General features: G+C 38.7%; 1 long non-coding RNA gene across 2 annotated transcripts in view; it reads right to left on the reverse strand.

The window, feature by feature from the left end:
* Window positions 1-1,228: 1,228 nt before the first annotated feature.
* LOC123001649 (uncharacterized) overlaps window positions 1,229-26,093 on the reverse strand; it is a 256,285-nt gene continuing 231,420 nt past the window's right edge. For both annotated transcript variants that reach the window (XR_008961125.1, XR_006410742.2), the window contains one exon: window positions 1,229-3,862. This is a non-coding gene — a long non-coding RNA (uncharacterized LOC123001649). The remainder of the gene's footprint in view (window positions 3,863-26,093) is intronic.

Here is a 26,093-nt window from a genome sequence, read left to right on the forward strand (position 1 = left end):
GATGTCCATAAAGTAGTATCTTCATGGTCTGGAGACCTATACAGTGTTTTCAAGGATAAGTTGTATTACCTAAGTGGACAGTTATATCAACGGATGCATTCTTGAATGCTTTAGTTCAAGAAGTACTGATCATGGAACTTTAGCTATGTTTCAATATGTAAGGAAAAATAAAACCACATGATAGTGTATATTAGAATATTAGATATTTACGGGACCTGATAAGCCAACCATTGAACATCCTTTATCTTACAGTAAATGCTAAGAAAGCTAAAAAGCTTGGTTAAAGGAACTTGGCTATTTTGTTTTAGGATCAGAGCAAGGTTCTCAGTGTCCAAGCTAAAGCACTTCCTACAACCTGGTGAGCTCTCATCTAGAGAGGAAATAAACACGTGCCCATGGCAACCAAAGACCCAGACCCATACTTTGAAGTATCTTTGCTTCCATGATAGGAGGATTGAGGGGATATCCCATCAGACTTCTGGAGCCCTTTGCAACCTCCCTCCATATCACAACAGCAGGGAAACAAACTACACTATCAAGGGATTGCCTTATCTCAATCTAAAAAGGGTCATGAACCCTTGTGGATCATATTTGTCTTGTCTTTTCTTTTCTTTCCTTTTTTTTTTTTTTTTTTTTGAAGATTTTATTTAGGGGCTCCTAGGTGGCTCAGTTGGTTAAGCATCTGCCTTCAGCTCAGGTCATGATCCTGCTTCTCCCTCTCCTGCTCCCCCTCCTTGTGCTCTCTCGCTCTCTCTCTCAAATAATTAAAGAAAATCTTTATTTTTTTAAAGATTTTCTTTAATTATTTGAGAGAGAGAGAGATAGTGAGAGAGAGCACACGCTGGGAGGAGAGGGAGAAGCAGGCTCTCCACAGAGCAGGGATCCCCATGTGGGGCTCAATCCCAGGACCGAGATCATGACCCCAGACAAAGGCAGCCACTTAAACAACTGAGCCACCCAGGCAACCCTCATATTTGTCTTTTCAAGTAAAATCTGAAACTTTACCTGAAGATTTGTATTCTTTTTGCCTAATTATTACAGTCTACTATTTACCTTTTTAATGATTATATAATATTAGCTTAAATGGTGTTTGAAAAGAGAAGATTTTGAAAGCAGTAGCCTGAAAGGAAAAATCAAAGATCAGTAAGTTCCTAAAATCCTACTAAGGGAATTTCAGAGGTCATAATTTGGTTAATTCAAGAAAAAGTTCCTGCTACTGAAGAGGCTTACAAATGTATTCACATGGAGAAAGTGAATATAAAGCCAGAAAATAGACTATGAATTTCAGCAAAGTAGACCAACCGTACGGACAAATCTGATCTCTTATCTGCTCCTAAGTTGAGACATTATATAAGAAATGGTATACTCTCCTAAATTTTCCCATCTACATTTTCTACTTGATTCAGGTCAGGAGGTTACTCATAAACACTGTTCTGAATGCTAAATGCTAGAAGGCAAATAAGCATAAAAAAGATAAATGCGCTTCCCAAAGCTTTTTAGCTACGTCCATATGAGTAAGTGTTCTGTGTCCTAAGCTAGCTTTTCCTACTCCATCTTTGTTATCTATATGCCTTGTAATGAAATAAAGTGAGATCATAAACATATGTTGTTTGGCTCTATTCATCTTACTGATCCAACAGTTAGGATGAGGTCCTTAAGGAGTAATGCCTCAGTGAGAATAGATCAATAACTTTAAATTCAATGGGTAGGACTTTCTTACCAAATGACAAGCAGGAAGGACAAAAGAGAGTGAAGAAAGGCAGCCAAGTGCGTGCTTCAGCAGAGAAATGGATCCTGCAAAGGACTTCTGATAGAAGGTGAGTCCAATCTGGTTTTGCCATGCTTTCCCCACTGCTTCACATCTTTCTTTACTTTTTTTTTCTTTTTTTGCTAACCCCAGATCTACCTTCAGATAAACAGAATTTCTTTTTTCTTTTTTTAATTTAAATTCAATTAGCCAACATATAGTACAGCATTAGTTTTTGATGTAATGTTCAATGATTCATTAGTTGCCTATAACACCCAGTGCTCATCACATCACATGGCCTCCTTAATGCCCATCACCCAGTAAACACATCCCCCCACCACCTCCCTTTTCACAACCCTCAGTTTGTTTCCTAGAGTCAAGAGTCTCTCATGGTTTCATTCCTTCTCTGATTTGTTCCCATTATGTTTTTCCTCCTTTTCCCTATGATCCTCTGTGCTATTTCTTACATTCCACATATGAGTGAAACCATATGATAATTGTCTTTCTCTGACTGACTTATTTCACTTACCATAATACCCTTCCAGTTCCATCCATGTTGATGCGAAAGGTAGGTATTCATCCTTTCTGATGGCTGAGTAATATTCCGTTGTATATATGGACCACATCTTCTTTATCCATTTATCTGCTGAAGGGCATCTCGGCTCCTTCCACAGTTTGGCTATTGTGGACATTGCTGCTATGAACATTGGGGTACAGGTGCCCCTTCTTTTCACTACATCTGTATCTTTGGGGTAAATACCCAGTAGTGCAATTGTAAGGTAGCTCTATTTTTAAAATCTTGAGGAACCTCCATACTGTTTTCCAGAGTGGCTGTACCAGCTTGCATTCCCACCAACAGTGTAAGAGGGCTCCCCTTTCTCCACATCCTCGCCAACATTTTTTGTTTCCTGTCTTGTTAATTTCAGCCATTCTAACTGATTAAACAGAATTTCTTCCCTCATTTTTCCTTTTTAGTCTGCGTCTATCAAACTTGCAAGCAAGCTTCCATATTCATTTAGTAAGCATTCATTAGGCGCCTACTGTGTGCCAAGCCTTGTGCTGTATGTTTATCTTTTGGCCCTTTAACCCCGTATTCATCTCCCCACATGCCTCCTGGCTTCCATCCCTTCTGGGGATATGTAGAATGCTGATGCTGTATTTGTACTATGCAAACTTCTTGTCCAGGATTCCAGGCACTCAGGTACTATTCCTGATCCAGAACACCCAACTCCAAATTGATTCCTCATATTTTATCAATTCCCAATTGTACAGAAGAAGTTAATCTTAGTGAAGACTGAAAAAAGAAAATTGTTATGTATTCAAACAAAATAAAGTCTGAATGGCATTAAAAACTCCTTACCAATGATATCACCTTTAAAAATAAAAAAGTAATTGTCTCAAATCATTTATAGATGAACCTTCGATTGGTCAATTATCACAAAGTTTTAAAAGAATCTCCCATCCACTTACCTGTCAAAACCTGGCATCCTTTTCCTACACTTCTGAGTCTGCCTGCTCTGCTAATGTTTAAGGCACACCTGACTTACTAAGACAGCCATTTTGACTGGTTACACACAGAATTGACAAACTGATTCTTAACCGATCTGATTATCTCACATTGGGATGACATGGTCTTAAATTTGACAGGAGGTAATGAAAACAGATAGCAAAACTGTTTCTTGTAGAGAAAACAAGGATCAATGAAGAATACAAAACATAAAAATGGAAATATTGGTCATATTGATGGAAAAAATAGTCTTGTGAGAGGAAATTTTTGAGAATGTAATAAACAGCCTGTGTGACTATATGCCAGTAGCCCTCATGTTAAAAAGATTAAATATACTTTTTCAATGCTACATTTTTTATTGCATTTCTTAAGACAAGCTTATTGGAACCCAGTGGTATGTATTTAATATTTCTTATTTCAGTGTCTCAGAATGTTAACAATTCTGAATTCAACATTTGTATTCACCAAGAAAAACGTTAATAATTTTTTACCCACCAAAAGGATGAACAGACAGAAAGATAATAATAGACCAACACTTGAATCTATATTTGCCAAAATCAGTGGGAAATCGGTTGACTTACCAGTAGTCTTATGGATGATGAAATTGTCTGTAACAAATATAAAATAATTACCAGTGAAATATTTACCTTTTTAAAATAGAAAATGCATGCAATTTCAGTATCAAGAGACAGCAATACTTAGAGATTTCATATTTAATTTCACTTGGACTGCTTAGATTTAAGAGTTAATTTCCAATTAATGTTGAGACTCCCTATCTCGATGACCTACAGCATAAGGGTTGTAGTTGAAACTGTGTTAATTTCAGCTTGTCCAAATTAAACAACACAAATTATACTGTGAAAAAAATTAGCACTGGTACTATTTCTTTATGTATGAACTTTTATCCTAATAAATACTGACTTCCAAAATCATTATCCCAACTCTTAAGCCATTTCTACAACACAACTTTTATTCTCTGAATGTTTACACTGTACCCAGAATTGTGGAAGACACTGTCAACAATTTAGTTGAATACATAAGAAAGAGTTCTTAGGATCTCCAAACTCAAAGATGGAGTTCCGAAGAAGTAAAATAGCCTACCCTAGGTAGCTAATGTTCTAAAATGCACACTCTAACAATTCAAATCCGGATCTGATTCTACAGTTGTCTCCAGTTTGTCTACTGCCCATCAACTGACATAAACTTGGACAATTTGTGGCTCTGGAAAGTTAGGTCCTGCTTTTATTCTAATTCTAATATGTTTTTTAAAATTCAGTGTAAATCATGAGTGCATAGAAAAGCCAGCAACTCTAATGAAGTTGTATGAAACTGTAAATGTGTAACGTTGTATGTAGAACAGATTTTCTATCACTTGGAACAATTTCAAATATAGGTGTTTGGGATTTATGCTTTCACTAGTTTATGAAAATAGATAAATGAAAAGAGGTTCACAGTTTTTGTATAATATTGTTTAGAAAATAAGTCAGTGCTTACTTTCTAATCATGTTTATTAATAATAAAGAATTTAGGTGAGGAAATGTAAAGAAATTGTCACAACTCACAATTGCCAGGCATAGAACACTTTCGTAATACACTTAAGCTTGAAAATGATCATTGATAGCAAAAGCAATTGCTCTCATAATTTGACTATAACAAGCATATTAAGTTGAAAAGTAATCTCATAAATGCAAAAATACAGTCTGTTCATACTCTTCCTACTCTTTTTTTTTTTAATTATTTTTCTCTCCCTATTCTTTCATTGAGTGAGTAGATATTTGTTCTACTCACTTTAGCAACTTCTACTAATTTCCCTTACTACTTAGACACCTCACTAGTTTTTGTTGTTGTTGTTGTTGCTTTGAGGAGGGGAGAGAGCACTCGAGAGTGGGGACTGGGGGTCGGGAGAGACAGAATCTTAAGCAGGCTCCATGCCCAACACAGATCCTTATTCAGGGCTTGATCTCACGATCTTGAGATCAGGATCTGAGCCAAAATCAAGAGCCGCATGCTCAACCAACTGAGCCACCCAGGCGTTGCTGACACCTCACAGCTTTTGAGTGCATTTCACAATTGTGCTCTTAATACATATAATTTGTTATTGTTCTTTGCTTTAGTTCTTGTTTCAACTGGATGACAAGTGCCTGGGGAACAGAGGCTGTGTCTTATCCTGTGTAGACCACAATGTCCATAGCATTGAGCAAAAGGCACACAACTAGTATTTAACTAATAAATCTTAAGACTTCTATTCCTAGTAAAACTTGTTGGAATATGGACTCTCTTGAGTACTTTCAGTGAGAATATAAATTGATACAACCTTTCTGGAGGGTCATTTGTCATGTATATAAATATCCTAGCCTTTCAACCCAGCCATCTCTACCTGGAACACTTTGCTTGGGGTCTGTCTCTGTGCATGATTTTCCCCAGAGAACCACCACCTCATTTCCCACTTCACCATCTTTTTGTTCTTCAGTTGGCTAAACCCTGTTATTTGTTAAATCTCAGCTTAAAAGCAACACCCCATGGAAAATTCTTCCTAATATTAAAAATAAAAGTGTCTTTATTTGGGATTCCCAGAGCCCCCAGCATGTCTCATCCTTATTTACACGTATTTACTTATTTACACAACAGCACTTATTTACACAACTGTTACATCCTTATGCCCAAGAGTACCTGCCAAATTGTATTTGCTTGATAAGTGTCTATTAAATTAGTGAGTCAGTGAGTGAACTAATGAATAAATTAATAAATTAATTAATGTGTTTGAACCCATGATGTAAAATAATTGTTCGTATTTTACGACATTAAAATTTACCAGCCACCACAACAATTTTTTTCATAGTAGAATATCCTTATTTCATTAAGGGATTATTAAAACATAAAGCAAAGAGAAACCTAATTTGATGTTCTCTTTCCACAATTTCTGCATCAAAGAATAATCCACATGTTTACTATAAGCATCATCTCAAAAAGTATGATACGGAACTCTATAAATAGAAAATAGATCTGGGCTCTCCATTAGGGAGAATCCTAGAACTGAGAATGAACTATTTTGTGACCTCTGAATTCCTTATATCCATATTTTATTATAGTCCAAACTAGCTTGGATTTATTCCTCAAGAACACTGTATGGTGGAGAATCTTCTTGGATCATCCCAGCAAAAAAGAACATTTTCTTTCTTTTTTTAAAGATTTTATTTATTTATTTAACAGAGAGAGAGACAGCCAGTGAGAGAGGGAACACAAGCAGGGGGGATTGGGAAAGGGAGACGCAGGCACCCAGCGGAGCAGGGAGCCCCACGCAGGCCTCTATCCCAGGATCCTGGGATCACGCCCTGAGCCGAAGGCAGACACTTAAGGACTGAGCCACCCAGGCACCCCTATTTTCTTTCTTTTTTACCCTTTTTACCCTACTTAGAATCCTTTAATAACGAATCCTCTCATAAGTATGCACTAAAGGTAAAAAAAGGGAAGAAATCAGCTGTAAGAGAGGAAGTTCATTTTGTCCATTTTATTTGCTGTTTATTTGCTGTACATATTTTAAAAAATCAGTTTAATTATTTCTGCTTTTTCCTAAAAACAATCTAAGAATCCACGTTGCAATATATTAGTCCATCACTATATATATATACACACATATATATATAAAACTTTGTGTATACTTCATGTAATACTTTCTATAAAACTTGAAATTGTACTCATCTCATCTAATCATTAGCCATTAACTTAACTGACTTTAGATCTACACAGATTCTTAGTGTTTATTTGATGCAACCACCTAAATATACAAGTGGGGAAACTGAATTACAGGGACGATTGTTTTGGGTTCTTTGCAAGGACTGAGCATATGTACCTGACACAGATAAATAACACCGGAAACTATTTTTTCGGACCCAGTCTCCTCACTTACCTCCCACTTCAATCAATGTGTTACTTTTAAGGATCATTAATGACAGTTTAGAACCTAAACTGTAAACATCAACCTAGTAATTACTTATCCCGGAACTCATTCTCACAAAAATTCACAAGTTGAAAACTAATATTTTACAATTTTTATCATATCTACTTGCCAAAAATGATACACAGCATTAACCAAACTCGTGCGTGTATGCAAGCATGCACACACACACACACACACACACACACACACACACACAGAGTCTTGCTAGACCAAGAGTAGTAATAGTTCCTGTCTAAAAGAAAGGAAATTAAAAAAAAAAAAAAAGTACATCAATTATTTGGCATGCAAACGTTTCCTATGATTCTTTTATGCCATCCCCCCCTCAACCCCCACCCCTTGGTGAGATTAATCGTGTGACAAATGACATGAGATGGCCTTATGAAATTTTGTCTGGAACAATTTTTACTGCTAATGGAAATTATAAATAATATGTGCCTTTCGTCAACTGCATTCTTTGGTAATCTAATTGTATCAAGCTAATGAGACCTGGGTTAGGAAATGTTCTGAGGTTCCCATGCCCCAGGTCAGGGAATGCTGCAAACATCTCCGAGCAGATGTGCTCAGTCTCACGAGGATGGCAGCTGGAGCACTTGGTCACTCCACAGAGCGCTGGCTGTGCAGAGGGCTCTGCACTTGACCTACTGCTAGAGGTAAACAGCCTTCCTGTTGGCTAGCTGCAAAACTACGGAAGGGGGGAGGGCAGAGAGAGATAAAATTCTCCTTCTCACCCTCTGTCCCCCAACCTTTTATTAATTCTGTGGAAGATTCTCCCCATTTTCTTCCCAGGGAAAATGGTTGTAAATGTTGCCTTTCAGAGATTAGCACATGTGTTGGTGTCTGCATGTGGTGTGCTGAAGGGAACCAGGGGGCCAGGGAAGGGCTGCATGAGAATGAAAACACCTCTCTTCCCATTTCTCCAAATCAATATTGTTTACTCTGCATTTACAAAGGTTGATGCACCACCACTCCAGGCTGTTACAGACAAACTGCTTCAAAGATGATTTTATATTATGGTTGGATAAGAGGCGTTTAAATAAAAAAATTCCAACATACTCCAAAAGTAGTTATGACTACCCCTCCAACCTTGAGGTTAGGAAGTGTGGGCAGTAGAGCTGGGATATAATTACCTACATCCTCTGAGTGATGTCAAATAAGGGCAACACAACCTCAGGAGTTGATTCTAATATTTGGTCAATCTCCAAAATCCAATAGGAGATTTTTTTTTCCCCTTAGTTACTCATAAGTTTTTAAAATTTCTCTATTTCAATGTAGCTGGGAAATATTTTTCCTTTTTCTTATTTTGTTCTTCGTCTATTTTTCAAAGTACAACTAGCCTGACTTTCCTATCCTTCCCCAATTCCACGTACCATGTGAGTGGCGCACATGCAACCCCCCCACACCCCTGCACTTCCTTTCTTCCTTTGACTCAAGGGATCACTGATTCCACAGTATTATACCGGCAAAGAACTGCTCCTTCAGTAAGCCTCCTGATGAGAATGTTTCAAATGTCCCAAGAATGAGGATGCTCACTGATTTTCTAGGTATGGGATCAGTTCTCACGGTGAGCATTCTCCTCTTCTCATTTTTAACTCAAACTTTTTCTTTGTCCTTTGTGCTGTCCATTTGCATCCTGCCAGAGGAGTCTTCCTCTCCTGAGGCGTTTACATCTTTCACATATTTGCAGACTGTTATCATGCTCCTCTTAGCAATCACTTAGCCAAAATATACATTACTCTGTGCTCTTTTAATCTCTCCACATAAATCAAGCCCTTGGTGCCCTAATCATTTTGTTGTTCTTCTATGAAGTCACTCCAATTTGGCTTTGTGTTCTGAGGTGACAAAAATGGAAGACAGATTTCCCTGTTTAGATTCAGTTCTGTCATGTTGAGACCCCATCATCTCCTGCTCCTTCATATGAAATTTTTTCATGTGCCAACTGACTCGAGACTCCTTCCATACTGTTGGATGATGCCGCTCTTACATACTTCTCTCTCTGGAGGTTTAATCTGGTGGGAACCTTGAAATGGTTTATTATGCTATTTTTGAGCTATAACAAGAATAGAAATTGCATTTATTTTTGATAAAGACAGCGGAAGCAGACCTTCATGTCCCCACGGCAAAGTTCCCAAGCATTTATTGGATCTATGGATTTTTCACATTTTTCCAAGGAGTTTCCATTAAGAATAAAACCAGACATGGAAATTTCTAGGCCCCAAAAGGAAAAATTTTAGAAGAGGAAAGCAGGAGTTTATAATGAAATACCTCTTGCAACTTTACCAAATATGCTTTGATATAGGCACAGAATCAAAAGTAGTTCATTTTATAAGTACTTGCTAAATTTCAGAAAGAGAACCAAATGAAACCTGAATACTTAAGAAGTTCTTTGGAGGCATTTTCTTTCAAAAGTGTATCATATTGCCACTTTTAAATTGGTGTCATTCAGTGATAATCCTTCAGCTTCCTGATTGGCTATGGTATTTGGAACAGACTGGCCCTTGAATCACTCTCTATGCTGAAGGCGGGTGTGGATGCTAATCCGTGGGTCATTAACACCTCATATATGTTAGTTCAGAGATCTGGGGTGTGCCTGTGTTCACCCTGCCAACGTGCATAGCATTTCTTGGAAATTTAGAGTTTTTGTTTTCTGAGGGTTTGATCTGAAATATTTTCCACATAGGCATTTTCACTCTCACTGAGTAATCATGTTTTTGGAATTTGGTTTTATTTTAATTCTTTTCTGAACTCATTGATTAGCAGAGATATGCACCAGCTGAAAAGTCAGAAGAGGAGGTCCAAGTCTTGCTTCATTGCTCTCTGGAGCTAAAATAAGTATGTCACCCTTTCGGCTCTATCTTCCTCCTGATTTCTAATCTTCTTTTACCTACAACAAGATTTTCATTCTTGTGGAAGTTACAAACTCCCTGTGTGACTTATGATATATCTGAGGCATTACTTTTCTATTAACATTAGAAAACTGAACACATTCTGTTTCTTATCCTCTCTTCAGCATGTGACCTTAAACGCCAACTCCTGGGTCATATAATGGTCCATGCAAAATGCTGGCCTACTTTGCCCATCATTTTTCAAAAACCAAAACTTACTGGGAAAATATTGAAAAAAATATCAAGGTCATGAAAGTTGAATGCATCGGAGAAAAAAATTGATTTTGAACATTTCACCAGTATCTTGGTACATTAGCTTTTTGTGTTATGAATCTGCTTTATAAAACCATGGGAAATGATCCAAAGTGAAACCAAAGCTAGCATCAGATCCTCCCTGCAGCAAGGCAGGGATCCCAGGTGCTGAGTCACCTAGGGAGTGTTTCCTGCCGCCAGGCTTTTTAGTTGAGATTCCTTCTACCTGAAATCCTCTTCCCTCAGACACATACATGGCTCGTCACATGTTCTTTCATCACATTTTTATGGAAACCTTTTCTTCTTCTTGAGGCCTTCTTGGACCAATCACTCTCACACTGGAGCACTCACACAAGCACTTCCCATCTAGCTTCTCTGCTTTATTTCTTTTCTCTCTCACTTATCAATATTGAACATGTCAGACATTTTACATTTTTATCCTGCTTTTCCCCCCCACATCTTTTGTTAAAATGTAAGCCCATAAGGACAGGCATTTGTGTCTCACTGTTGTATCTTCAGAAACTACAATAGTCTTCAGACCACTGTAGGCACTCAGTAGATACTTGCTGAATGAAGAAATGAACATAAAATTCCAACAGACCAAACAAATTAGAAAGTAATTTTGAGTTTATTGAAACAGACTGATATCTAAAATATACCTTTCTCTAAAGCAAAATTAAAAAGAGGTAAATGTAATTGAAATAGCAAGATTGAATTTAGGGGAATTAATGTGTAATCAGAAATTTTCATCTCCCCTTTACTCTTACATACATATACATGGACACAAATATATTCAACTTGCAAATAAATCATTACTTTCTAAGTGATGCTCTAATAGGAAGAGACATGCAGCTCATCCTTCATATCATCTCTACCAAGGTTCCATATGATACGAAATAGAGAAGAATACTGATTGAATTAGGGGCAGTTACAGAAAACTAATGTTTTCCAAATCCTCTCTGTGCTTTAGAACTAAATAAAATCATGTTTCTTCCATAAAACTACTGTCAACTACTCTAGTCCATACACATCATTCCCTTCTTTACATTCACATTTTTAAGTTAAAACTGTTTGAGAACTGTTTTCTGCCAGGCACCACCGCAGTGCGGAAAAGACTCATCTACCGAGAAATCTCACGAGACCAAGTTTCGTTTAATCTAAGTTGCTATGACCATTAAAAAAAAATTAATCTCACTTTCTGTTCACTTCCTCTTTCTCTTGTTATCTCTTGCACACGTTACTATCTGACACACCACCCATTTTATTTAGTTATCTTATTTACTGGCAGCTCTTCACTAGGATGGAAAGCATGTGACGCTGCAGCATAGAGGACAAAGTTGAGCATATGGGGAGATCTTCTTACCCTGCCCTTCATCTTGTCCTATAAATGGACTCGTGTATCTGGTAGGACCCAACCAGAAAAAAATAAACTATCTTGGGTAGCCAAAACAGAGGAAATTTAAGGCAGGTAATTCGTGACATCAGGATTTAGAAGAGGCTACAGAGGTAATCAGAGTAAAGTGAAGCAACCCAAAGATTATCTTGGACCAAAAGCACAGTGATTTCCTGCTCAGGAGAAAGGCATTTTCTGTAAGTTTACTGTTTTACAGGGAACTTAACAAGAATTGATTCTGAGGAATCTATGGCTAAAAACGTTTTAATTCATGAAAAAAATGTTTCTCTTTTAGGGGTGATGCTGGATGGCTAGAGAGGGGCCTTCATCCCAGGTGGCTGGACTGTGGGGTTTTCCAGGAAAGCCAACAAGGCACGGTGGGAGTCCATAGGGTGCACTGTATGACTCTGGGAATGTGTGAGAGGAGTGAGTGCCGGTCCTGAAAGGGGGCAAGGAGGGGATGGGTTGGAACGTGCTGAGTGTCACAGATGGTTCAGAAAATGGTAGAAACAGATTCTAAGGTGCCGTGGCCCTTGTCACACTTCCCAGAGGAAGCTGGATCTCACAGGACGTTGGGAGTTCTATGGGGGTGGCACACCTGGGAGCCCCTTGGTACTGGTGGCCCCTCGTCCCAGACTCGTTCATAAGTAGTCTGGCTCACACCACCTATCACACAAACCCCAACGCTCATGGATGCCTCCCCTACCTCCTCTCCTCAGAGTCACAGTGCTGGGGCGCCTCACCTCAAAAGCCTGGCCAGGTGGGAGGATATGGGCTCTGGCCCAAAAACTGTTCAGGGGAGGTACCACGCCTGGCCAGAATGGGAGAGCGAACTATGCGTTAGCAACGATAGGTGTCTACACCTGAGGGACAAGGGGCCAGTCATGTTACTGGAGCTCAAGGCCATATTCACACAGAGGATGCTGGAACCATTTTGGGATCCTCTAGTAGAAGAGACAGCGCCAACTGCGGGAGACACTGTTAAGGCCGGAGAAGTTAAATCACTCCACCTTCCTCACTCCCGCCTTCCAAGCCCTCAGTAGTGTTTCTGATGGCAAAACCCCACTGAAAGTCACCTAAGAAACCCACGATGCAGGAGTCAGGCCCTGCTACAAGATAAAACAGAGCAGATTGAAACGGCAGGGCAGATGCCTCTGACGGCCAACAGGCCTGGCAAGTGCAAACACCCAGCGAGGAAAAACTGGACAGAGACACTTCTGAACATGTAAGTCAATGAAGTTTCTTTTCTTTTCTTTTTTAATATTCTGGAAACTTTCTGGAAAACTGGACCTGTGAATAGTTTAACTATGAAATGGTGATTCAAACATGAGAAAGAAAGGCTTTACGAGGAATTTTCTGGTATATGGTTGAACTAGATATTTGCACTTAATCATGTGGATAAAAAGGAGGCATGATTCAAAAGGGTATGTACAGTTGGTGGTGGGGGTAGTGGTGGAGGGGAGATGTTTATTGTAAAGTTTATTATCAGAGGGTAATGTAGATATTGAGATAAAGAAAGAAATGTGCTATGGTTTGATCACCTTTATTTTTTGCAGACCTCAACATGACCCAATGAACAAATCTGTTTAAAGCAGTATTTATATTTTTTATGTAAGATAAATAAAGAAGAGAGATAATGATAGCACTGATTCAACTTTTTTAGGTGAAGTAGGAATAAAACCCAAATGTCCTTTATGTCCTCCTAAGAAGAAAATGCCCTTCAAGGCAGGGGGGGAAGAGAGAGAATATGAATATAAATATGAAAGAGAAATCTGGAAACACTGTATCGAATGAGGACCCTCTTAAATACTGAAGTTTTGTTGGTATTTTTCAAACTGCTTAATACTGCTGAATGGACATCTTTACATGACAAACACCAGATGGAAAAATCAGTTGAGAGTCACAAGCCGAGGATGATTTCATTACAAAATGATCGTTTACTCATAATTATCCAGAAAAGCCCAAAACCCTACAGTGTTTTCATAATAACATTTGTGTTACCAAAATATAGCAAGAGTATACTTTTGCTGAAAGTTTACGTTCTAATCTGCAGGAGAAACTTAATTATTCTAATATGATAAACACATAAAATGCCTGTCTAATTTTAAAATTGGAATTTCAATTTCCAGTAACACATTTCACCATGACACCATTTGCAGTTTTTCTCCTAAACTGCTGTCTACAAAAATACTGTAATAACATAGCTTTTCTGCTTAACCACACAACTGGTCATCAAGAAAACAAAGTGATCTACTCTCATCCTTATGTAAATAAAAAGCTTTTTTCCCTCCATAGTTGCATCTGACAGTAGATGCTTTAAGTTTTAAGAGACTTTATAACAATAAAGTGCTCTTAAAAAGTTTTAAGAGACTTAGACCAAAAAATCCATTTAGAAATACTGCTTTCAGTGACCACACAGCATGTCTAAGGCTGCCTCATGACCCGTTTGCATTGTTATTTGGTGATAAACAAACAAACAAAAAAGATCTGTCATCAAAACTTAAATAAGTGAGATTGGTTACGTAAACTGCAACATTCTGAAGTTTGGTATTGTACAGTCAACTGCTGGAAGCAGCCTTCCAGCTAAACACACTTGAATTGTTTTTCCAGACAGGAAAGATTAATAGCTGAAAATTATGACCTTTGACTTTTGACATAAATTCTAAGAAGTGAAATGCAATTGGAAAAACTGGCAAAACCTTAAATTATTGCTATAGAGCGAAAGAATAACCATATATCTACGACAACTAAACATATACATCCAATTTTGGGTCACAGATTTCCTCTCTAGTTTATACTACAGCATATCCAATGAATGTACAGTTCCATTTTCATCCCCACCATACTTCTACAAAATAGAGCCTCAAGCTGCTGACTCCCTTGATAATGCAAATTGTTTACAAGTATGATTTCCAGAGAAAATAAACCTTTATAAATACAGAGACTTTGTTTCATCTGACAATTTAATAGCCCTTATTTAGAAGTCACTTTGCACAAGCATTACTTCATAATACTGGAATTCTGAACCTGCCTGAGGAACAGATACTGATGACTTCCATTACACACTTAAGTAGTTAAAATGAGAAAATTATCACAAAATCTTGGCATATGTGTAAGTTCTTTGAAAGAAAAATGTGTATCTTTTATTATGGACCATGACCTTTAACAGTAATTTATCATATTATCACTACTAAAACAAGAATGATTTTATAGCTTAATTATAAAATAATACAATATAATACATTCTGATATTATTCATAATTCATTTATGATTATAATAAAATATCAGATATATGCAACTACCAGAAACAAGTCAAATCAGTAACTTTTTAACTGCCTTCAACCATGCTTCCAATAAAGGACTAATTAAATTAATACCTGTGTACCAAATGAGTTCTCCATAAAGAGTTAATGGCCCTTTTCACTACAATGTAAAACTAGAAATCCAAATGGTATTCAGTGGCACAGAAGCAGCTCATCAAGCTGCACTTTTCACATCCCTTTAGAAATAAGAGCTATCATATTATAAATTCTAGAGGAAAAAGATCCCAGGATGACAGAACTGATAAGTAACAAGCCATACACTGATGATTCAGATAAAAAGCTTCCTGTAAAACAATAAAACACCCTTTTTTAAAATAAATCCCATAATCCTCACTAAATCTTTGCAATGAAACATGGACAGTATCTTTAGTTTCTAAAAGAAAGGGGGAAATACACACACTCTTTTAGTTCATCTTTAGGATCCTCATATTCTAACCCCAAAACATGACTCAGCCTTTGAACTTCAAATATCATGTCCATTCATTGGCTATGGGCATGTCTCTGTCTTGCAAAAAGAAAACCCTAAAGAGGAATTTCTGTTTGTTGGCCTTCTCTTAAAATTTATCATTTGTTCACAAGAGCTTTAAGATAACTTGTTATAATTCTCTTAGGGAAAAGAAACAAATGTTTCATTGTTATTAATTTTAAATGTGCATGTCATTAGTATTTATTTATTTCAAGATGATGAGCTTTTAGAAACCTGAGATTTTGCATATCTCTTCTTGACTTTCAATTCAAGATGATATACTGAGGAAATGAATTAATCCCCTTTTCCTCCTGGGGCCTTTATAAATAAAAAAGACAAGAAACACATAAAATTAATAAACACAGAGAACCAAAGAGGACAGGTGGTTATCAACATCATCATAGATATTCTAACGAGTTTTGGGGAGACTGAAAGTAGACAGAGGTATGTAAATCAATGAGCAGAACAGAATTTGCTGCAAAAAAGGCTCTCATCTTTGGGAGATGAGAGTCAATGTTTCTGCCAGACCACTACAGTGGCTTTAGGCTCCGGCGCAGAGATGACGTGGAAGAAGAATGATTGTCAAGTGTCAGTATTTAAGGGGCACCTGGGTGGCTCAGTCGTTAAGCATTTGCCTTTGACTCAGGGCTTGATCCCACAGTCCTGGGATCGAGCCCCACATCAGGCTCCGGCTCCACTGGGAGCCTGCTTCCTCTTCTCCCACTCCCCCTGCTTGTGTTCCCTCTCTCACTGGCTGTCTCTCTCTCTGTCAAATAAATAAATAAAATCTTAAAAAAAAAAAAGAGTATTTAAGATGGTTGTGCCAAGCCACAGTGCTTCCAGGTAGCCCAGGATTTGTGCTTGTGGGGGAAAAAACAAAAACAAAACCAAAAAAAATGACAGGATATTCTTTACAAAAAAAATTAAATGAGGGGAGCCGCCTGGTTCGGGCGCCGGGAAGCGGCAGCCACCTGCACGGGGGAGTGGGCGGACTCACGGAGGGCACCCGCGAGAGAGCTGACTGAGACCGGTGAGCCGTGAACGCGTGCCACCAGGCATCTCGCAGAACACCGGAATCCCGTTGTGCTCACGGGATCCAGACTGAGACCGGGAGCTTCCGGAGTGCGCGCGGGGCGGCTGGCGGGCCACCTGCACGGGGGAGCGGGCGGACTTGCGGTCGGCACCCGTGAAACAGCAGACTGAGACCCTGAACCGGGTGCGCGCGCCACCAGGCTTCTCACGAAACTCCGGAATCCCGGTGTGCTCACCGGGCATAGACTGAGACCGGGAGATCCGGGAGCGCGCGGGGCGGCTGGCGGCTGGCGGCGTTAGAAACACAAAGGACAGAGACGCGTCGGCCCTGGAAGTGAGGGCAGGGACGCAGGGTTGGTGCGCACATCCCGGGACGCTGCAGGGTTGAGCAGCACCAACAGTAATAGAGTTAAAGTGGCCAGAACATCAGTGGAGAACGGGCCGCAATCCCTCTGTTCTGTGACAGAGGCTGAAATTCGGCCGCTGCTGCTCTGACTCTCAGAAGAGGCACAGCAAACCGCCAGGGAAAGCCGCCAGAGAACAAAAGCCTGGAAATACCGGCTCACAGCGGGCCCATCCCCATCCCCCCTCGCAGGGGACGCGGAGACTCTACCCAAACAGGGTTGCCTGAGTATCGGCGCGGCAGGCCCCTCCCCCAGAACACAGAAGGCAGGCTGAAAAATCAAGAAGCCCACAACCCGGGGCGCCTGGGTGGCGCAGTCATTGAGCGCCTGCCTTCGGCTTAGGGCGTGATCCCAGCGTTTCCGGAAAGGAGTCCCTCATCGGGCTCCTCCGCTGGGAGCCTGCTTCTTCCTCTCTCACTCCCCTGCTTCTGTTCCGTTCTTGCTGACTGTCTGTCTCCCTCTCTCAGATAAGTAAATAAATAAAATCTTTAAAGAAGAAGCCCACATCCCTAAGATCCCTATAAAACAAGGGGCACGGCCTGGGACCCAGTCAATAATTTGGGCTCTGGACAACCCCGCAACCTCTCCTCATCAGAATGACAAGAAGGAGAAGCCCCCCCCCCCAAGCAAAGAAAAGACAGTGAGTCTGTGGCCTCTGCCACAGAAATAATGGATATGGATGTAACCAAAGTATCAGAAATGGAATTCAGAGTAACGATGGTCAAAATGATGAGTAGAATTGAATAAAGTATTAACGAAAAGGTTACTGAGAATACAGAATCCCTAAGGACAGAAATGAGAGCGAATCTGACAGAAATTAAAAATTCTATGAGCCAAATGCAGGCAAAACTAGAGGCTCTGATGGCCAGGGTCACAGAAGCAGAGGAACGAGTTAGTGAATTGGAGGATGGGTTAATAGAGGAGAAAATGAAAATAGAAGATGGTCTTAAAAAAATCCACGCCCACGAATGTAGGTTACGGGAGATTACTGACTCAATGAAACGATCCAATGTTAGAATCATCGGCATCCCCTAGGGGGTGGAGAAAAACAGAGGTCTAGAAGAGATATTTGAACAAATTGTAGCTGAAAACTTCCCTAATCTAGCAAGGGAAACAAACATTCGTGTCCAAGAGGCAGAGAGGACCCCTCCCAAGCTCAACCACGACAAACCTATGCCACGTCACGTCATAGTGCATTTCGCAAATATTAGAACCAAGGATACAGTATTGAAAGCGGCCAGGGCAAAGAAATTTCTCACGTACCAAGGCAAAGGCATCAGAATTACGTCAGACCTGTCTACACAGACCTGGAATGAGAGAAAGGGTTGGGGGAGCATATTTAAAGCTCTTTCAGAGAAAAACATGCAGTCAAGGATCCTTTATCCAGCAAGGCTGTCATTCAGAATGGATGGAGAAATAAAGACATTTCAGAATCGCCAGTCACTAACCAATTTTGTAACCACGAAACCAGCCCTACAGGAGATATTACAGGGAGTTCTATAAAAGTAAAAAGGCCCCAAGAGTGATACAGAACAGAAAGTCACAGCCAATACAAACAAAGACTTTACTGGCAACATGGCATCATTAAAATCATATCTCTCAGTACTCAGTCTTAATGTGAATGGTTTGAACCTTCCCATAAATGCCACAGGATTGCAGATTGGATAAAAAGAAATGACCCAACCATTTGCTGTCTACAAGAGACTCATTTTGAATCCAAAGATGCATTCAGACTGAGAGTAAGGGGATGGAATACCATCTTTCACGCAAATGGACCTCAAAAGAAAGCTGGGGTAGCAATTCTCATATCAGATAAAGTGGATTTTAAACTACAGACTATAGTTAGAGATGCAGAAGGGCACTATATTATTCTTAAAGGAAGTATTCAACAAGTGGATATGACAATTATAAATATATATGCCCCCAACAGGGGAGCAGCAAGATACACAAGCCAACTCTTAACCAGAATAAAGAGACATATAAATAAAAATACATTAATAGTAGGGGACCTCAACACTCCACTCTCAGAAATAGACAGAACACCCTGGCAAAAACTAAGCAAAGAATCAAAGGCTTTGAATGCCATACTCGACGAGTTGGACCTCTTAGATATATATAGAACACTACACCCCAGAACCAAAGAATACTCATTCTATTCTAATGCCCATGGAACATTCTCAAGAATAGACCATGTTCTGGGACACAAAACAGGTCTCAACCGATACCAAAAGATTGAAATTATCCCCTGCATATTCTCAGACCACAACGCTCTGAAATTGGAACTCAACCACAAGGAAAAATTTGGAAGAAACTCAAACACTTGGAGACTAAGAACCATCCTGCTCAGGAATGACTCGATAAACCAGGAAATCAAAAATCAAATTAAACAATTTATGGAAACCAATGAGAATGAAAATACAACAGTCCAAAACCTATGGGATACTGCAAAGGCAGTCCTAAGGGAGAAATACATAGCCATCCAAGCCTCACTCAAAAGAATAGAAAAATCTAAAATGCAGTTTTTATATTCTCACCTCAAGAAGCTGGAACAGCAACAGAAGGACAGGCCTAATCCACGCACGAGGAAGCAGTTGACCAAAATTAGAGCTGAAATCAATCAAGCAGAAACCAGAAGTACAGTAGAGCAGATCAACAGGACTAGAAGCTGGTTCTTTGAGAGAATCAATAAAATTGACAGACCACTGGCAACACTTATCCAAAAGAAAAGAGAAAGGACCCAGATTATTAAAATTATGAATGAAAAAGGAGAGGTCACGACGAACACCATTGCAATTGGAAGGATTATTAGAAATTTTTATCAACAGCTATATGCCAATAAACGAAGCAATCTGGAAGAGATGGAATCCTTCCTGGAAACCTATAAACTGCCAAGATTGAAACAGGAAGAAATTGATTTCTTAAACAGGCCAATTAATTATGAAGAAATTGAGTCAGTGATAAGCAACCTTCCAAATAACAAAACTCCAGGCCCCGACAGTTTTCCTGGGGAATTCTACCAAACATTCAAAGAAGAAATAACACCTATTCTCCTAAAGCTATTTCAAAAAATAGAAACAGAAGGAAAGCTACCAAACTCATTCTATGAGGCCAATATTACCTTGATCCCCAAACCAGGCAAAGACCCCCTCAAAAAGGAGAATTACAGACCGATTTCCCTAATGAATACGGACGCCAAAATCCTCAACAAGATACTTGCTAATAGAATCCAACAGTTCATTAAAAGGATTATCCATCACGATCAAGTGGGATTCATACCTGGGATGCAAGCGTGGTTCAATATTCGCAAATCAATCAGCGTGATACATCATATCAACAAGAAAAGACTCAGGAACCATATGATCCTCTCAATCGATGCCGAAAAAGCATTTGACAAAATACAGCATCCTTTCCTGATTAAAACCCTTCAGAGTGTAGGAATAGAAGGTACATTTCTCAATCTCATAAAAGCCATCTATGACAAGCCTACTGCAAATATTATACTCAATGGGGAAAAGCTGGAAGCCTTTCCCTTAAGATCAGGAACTCAATAAGGATGCCCACTCTCGCCACTATTATTCAACATAGTACTAGAAGTCTTTGCAACAGCAATCAGACGACAAAAAGGGATCAAATGTATTCAAATCGGCAAAGAAGAAGTCAAAATGTCTCTCTTCGCAGATGACATGATACTCTTTATGGAAAACCCAAAAGAAGCCACTCCCAAACTATTAGAAGTTATAGAGCAATTCAGTAACGTGGCGGGATACAAAATCAATGCTCAGAAATCAGTTGCATTTCTGTACATGAATAACGAGACCGAAGAAAGAGAAATTAGGGAATCCATCCCATTTACAATAGCACCAAAAACCATACGCCTTGGAATTAACTTAACCAGAGACGTAAAGGACCTATATTCTAGAAACTATAAATCACTCTTGAAAGACATTGAGGAGGACATAAAAAGATGGAAAGATATTCCATGCTCATGGATCGGAAGAATTAACATAGTTAAAATGTCCATGCTACCCAGAGCAATCTACACTTTCAATGCTATCCCGATCAAAATACCGATGACATTTTTCAAAGAACTGGAACAAATAGTCCTTAAATTTGTATGGAAACAGAAAAGGCCCCGAATCTCCAAGGAACTGTTGAAAAGGAAAAACAAAGCTGGGGGCATCACAATGCCGGATTTCGAGATGTACTACAAAGCTGTGATCACAAAGACAGCATGGTACTGGCACAAAAACAGACACATAGACCAATGGAACAGAATAGAGAGCCCAGAAATGGACCCTCGGCTCTTTGGGCAACTAATATTTGATAAAGCAGGAAAAAACATCCGGTGGGAAAAAGACAGTCTCTTCAATAAATGGTGCTGGGAAAATTGGACAGCTACATGCAAAAGAATGAAACTTGACCACTATCTCACACCATACACAAAAATAAACTCCAAATGGATGAAAGACCTCAATGTGAGACAGGAATCCATCAACATTCTAGAGGAGAACATAGGCAGCAACCTCTACGACATTGGCCAAAGCAACCTTTTTCATGATACATCCCCAAAGGCAAGAGAAACAAAAGATAAAATGAATTTATGGGACTTCATCAAGATTAAAAGTTTCTGCACAGCCAAGGAAACAGTCAGAAAAACTAAGAGGCAGCCCACGGAATGGGAGAATATATTTGCAAATGACACTACAGATAAAGGACTGGTATCCAAGATCTACAAAGAACTTCTCAAACTCAATACACGAGAAACAAATAAACAAATCAAAAAATGGGCAGAAGATATGAACAGACACTTTTGCAATGAAGACATACAAATGGCTAACAGACACATGAAAAAATGTTCAAAATCATTAGCCATCAAGGAAATTCAAATCAAAACCACACTGAGATACCACCTTACGCCAGTTAGAATGGCAAAAATAGACAAGGCAAGAAACAACAATTGTTGGAGAGGATATGGAGAAAGGGGATCCCTCCTACATTGTTGGTGGGAATGCAAGTTGGTACAGCCACTCTGGAAAACAGTGTGGAGGTCCCTTAAAAAGTTAAAAATTGAACTACCCTATGATCCAGCCATTGCACTACTGGGTGTTTACCCCAAAGATGCAGACGTAGTGAAGAGAAGGGCCATATGCACCCCAATGTTCATAGCAGCAATGTCCACAATAGCTAAATCGTGGAAGGAGCCGAGATGCCCTTCAACAGATGACTGGATTAAGAAGTTGTGGTCCATATATGCAATGGAATATTACTCAGCTATCAGAAAGAACGAGTTCTCAACATTTGCTACAACATGGATGGCACTGGAGGAGATAATGCTAAGTGAAATAAGTCAAGCAGAGAAAGACAATTATCATATTATTTCTCTCATCTATGGAACATAAGAACTAGGAAGATCAGTAGGGGAAGAAAGGGAAGAAGAAAGGGGGAGGTAATCAACAGGGGGAATGAAGCATGAGAGACTATGGACTATGAGAAACAAACTGAGGGCCTCAGAGGGGAGGGGAGTGGGGGAATGGGATAGGCCGGTGATGGGTAGTAAGGAGGGCACGTGTTGCATGGTGCACTGGGTGTTATACACAACTAATGAATCATCGAGCCTTACATCGGAAACCGGGGATGTACTGTATGGTGACTAACATAATATAATAAAAAATCATTATAAAAAAAAAGAAATTAAATGAGATATCTGGAGAGAGAAGCAATAAGGCTAGTGTGTATATTGAAGCTCTGAATATACCTCTGATTATTCTGACATGTGACATGTAATCACATACCAAGCATCTTGCTTGGTAAATCTTTGATGAGCCTGACAGTTGACCCACCTTATTCATATGAATAAGTCTTCCAGCATACTGAAGGGAGGGGCATGAACAGAACTATTTGCATGCTTGCAAATATGCCAAAGAAACCCATATCTGCTAACCATTTTTTGTTCTTAAATATGAACAGGCAAATAAGATCACCAGATGAGTGAAAAATCAACAACATCAAAGAGAAATACCAAGATAAACAGAGAAGATGATTACGGAGCTAAAAATGATAACAAGTAATTCAGTAAACAAAAGAGGAGCAAAGAACAAAAAACTCTCTTACATAAATAGAGAAATCAGAGGTGATATTAGGTTAATGTAACAAAACCACAATGCTATGTAAAAGGAAAGCAAAAATGTTAGAGAATACAATTAGTGTGCTTAGGTGATTAGAGATTAAAAATTCTATTTAAAAAAGAAGGAGGAAAAGGTGGAGGGGGTGCTCTGTCCCAATTGGTAGGACTGAAAGATTAATAAAAACTGTGAGAGAAAAAGGTAGGCACAGAGCATCAATATCCTACTAAAAAGAGTTCTAGAAAAAGAAAATTGAAAAAAAGCTGAGAAGAAATTATCCAATCATCAGAAGAACAGCAGAGAATTTAAGTCAGAAGTCTTTAGAGTTAATAGATTTAGATAATTCAGATACCCAGTACTCAATGAAATTTTTTTCAACTACCCTTGTGAAAATTTAAGAACTCCAAGGATAAAGGTACTCAGTTTTCTAAATAAATAAAATAGTTTATTAAAACAATTAAAACTAAGACTGGAATTGGAATTCTCCTTAACAATAACAGCTTACGAAAGAATAAAGAATCGTAGGAGAAAATATTTTTGACTTAGAACTCTAAGTCACGACAAACTGTTACTCAAATGTGAGGACTAAAGAAAGACATTTCAAACAGAGAGGATGTCCAAAAATTCACCTTCCATATATCCTTTACTAGCCATAATCATAAGAGGAAACTATTGGATCTCAGCAAGGGAGGTTATAATCCAGGGAATCCTCTAATGCAAGTCTGGGCTGATGGCTATATGTCAAGTCTAAAAATGAGCTGGTCCAAATTGGGGTCTCAGGAAAGAGACCTCCATGAAAAAAAAAGGGGAGGGGTAGATTTTAAGAAAGAAAATTTCATAAAAAGAGGGAAACTTTAAGATTTTGATAAATACACATAAAGAAAGACAAAGTTTTCAAAAAAATAAAACAGATGACAAAATACTATGGTCCAAATGTAAGTCCAAATACAATGCACAATGATTCTTAGTTCTTGAATGGTATATAGAAAATAAGAATCCAGGTGACTTTGATAGTAGAAATATGTTTTTTGTTTAAGTGTTTCCAGCATCTTGGCATTAGACCTTTAAGGAAAGAAATTTCATCCTATTTCCTCTGGCAGTAAACAATATTCTTATGGTCATAATAATATAAACACTGTAATTGGTTTTCAACTTTACAAATCAACCTATGGACAAAACATGCAAGAATTATTTGGGTGTGAAGAAGAAAATGTACCAACCACTTTGATAAGTTAAAGTAAATCAGAAAAATGAGGAAGAGAGAAGGTGGAGAGAAGAGTATTTAAACTACTGACTGGAATTGATGGTTCGATAAGTAGAAGTGTATGTAAATCATTAAAAGTTACAAGGTAATGGATGGAAGTTCTCAAAGTAATGATAAAACTGTCAAACTTTGGGAAGAGACTGGGAGAGGGAAGAAAAAATAGAATGAGATAAATCTTATCTTTCCTAGGAAGTGATCAGACATTGTCTCAAGTTGGAAATTGAGAAATGGAGATACAAACGTACCTAGTGTTAGGAAGATAACCACAGAAGAATGAAAACAAAAATAATCAGAAAAATTGGTCCTGGAGATGGAGGGTGGGAATAAGAAAAAAATAGGTGGAGGACTTCTTTTCATTAGAAACCCTTCTATACCCTGTGATTTGTTATAATGCACACATAACCATGATAAAATTTCAAAACAAATAATCCAGTCAAGAAATGGGCAAAAGACATGAACACACTTCCCCAAAGAAGACATACAAATGGGTAACAGACACATGAAAAAATGTTCAACACCACTCAATATCAGGGAAATACAAATCAAAACCACAATGAGATACCACCTTACACCAGTTAGAAAGGCAAAAATTAACAAAACAGGAAATAGCAAATGTTGGTGAGGATATGGGTAAAGGGGAACCCTCTTACACTGTTGGTGGGAATGCAAGCTGGTACAGCCACTCTGGAAAACAGTATGGAGGTTCCTCAAGATTTTAAAAATAGAGCTACCCTATGACTCAGCAATTGCACTACTGGGTATTTACCCCAAAGATACAGATGTAGTGAAAAGAAGGGGCACCTGCACCCCAATGTTCATAGCAGCAATGTCCACAATAGCCAAACTGTGGAAGGAGCTGAGATGCCCTTCAATAGATGAGTGGATAAAGAAGATGTGGCACATATATACAATGGAATATTACTCAGTCATCAAAAAGGATGAATACCTACCATTTACATCAACATGGATGGAACTGGAGGGTATTACGGTAAGTGAAATAAGTTAATCAGAGAAAGACAATTATCATATGGTTTCACTTATATGTGGAATATAAGGAATAGCACAGAGGACCACAGGGGAAGAGAGGGAAAATGAATGGGAAGAAGTCAGAGAGGGAGACAAGTCATGAGAGACTGTGGACCCTTGGAGACAAACTGAGGGCTATAGAGGGGGGAGGAAATTGGGGAATGGGGTATTCAGGTAATGGGCATTAAGGAGGGCCCCTGTTGTGATGAACACTGGGTGTTATACACAACTAATGAATCACTGAACACTACACCAAAAACTAATGATGTACTACTATATGTTGGCTAACTGAACATAGTAATTAAAAAACTAAAAATTAAAAAATTAAAAATAAGGCTAACTTCTTTTATAGCACTTTCAACTAGCTTTCAATGACCCAAGGAAAAAATACTTTTTATTCTGGAAAATAGTGTACCAATTAAAAAAGCCTTTTTGGGGGGGGGGGTGGGCGGTAAAAGCAAGCATCATCTCCAACTACAAAACATATACTACTTTAACTAGACACTTGTTTAAGAATTTAAAGGAGAATCTTAACTTAGGAACCCCAAATTTAGCTATGAGTTCAACCTAGTGTAATTTATTTGAATGTCTGGTTGCATGATTGAAGCAGTTCATTTTTTTTCAAAGTGTAGTTGCATATGTCTAACTTTTTAAGCAAAACTAAGTATTATATTATTTGAAATCCTTTCACTGTACAAACCTTGTTTCTTAATTGA

The sequence above is a fragment of the Ursus arctos genome, unplaced genomic scaffold (genome assembly GCF_023065955.2).
Source record: "Ursus arctos isolate Adak ecotype North America unplaced genomic scaffold, UrsArc2.0 scaffold_1, whole genome shotgun sequence".
NCBI lineage: Eukaryota > Metazoa > Chordata > Mammalia > Carnivora > Ursidae > Ursus > Ursus arctos.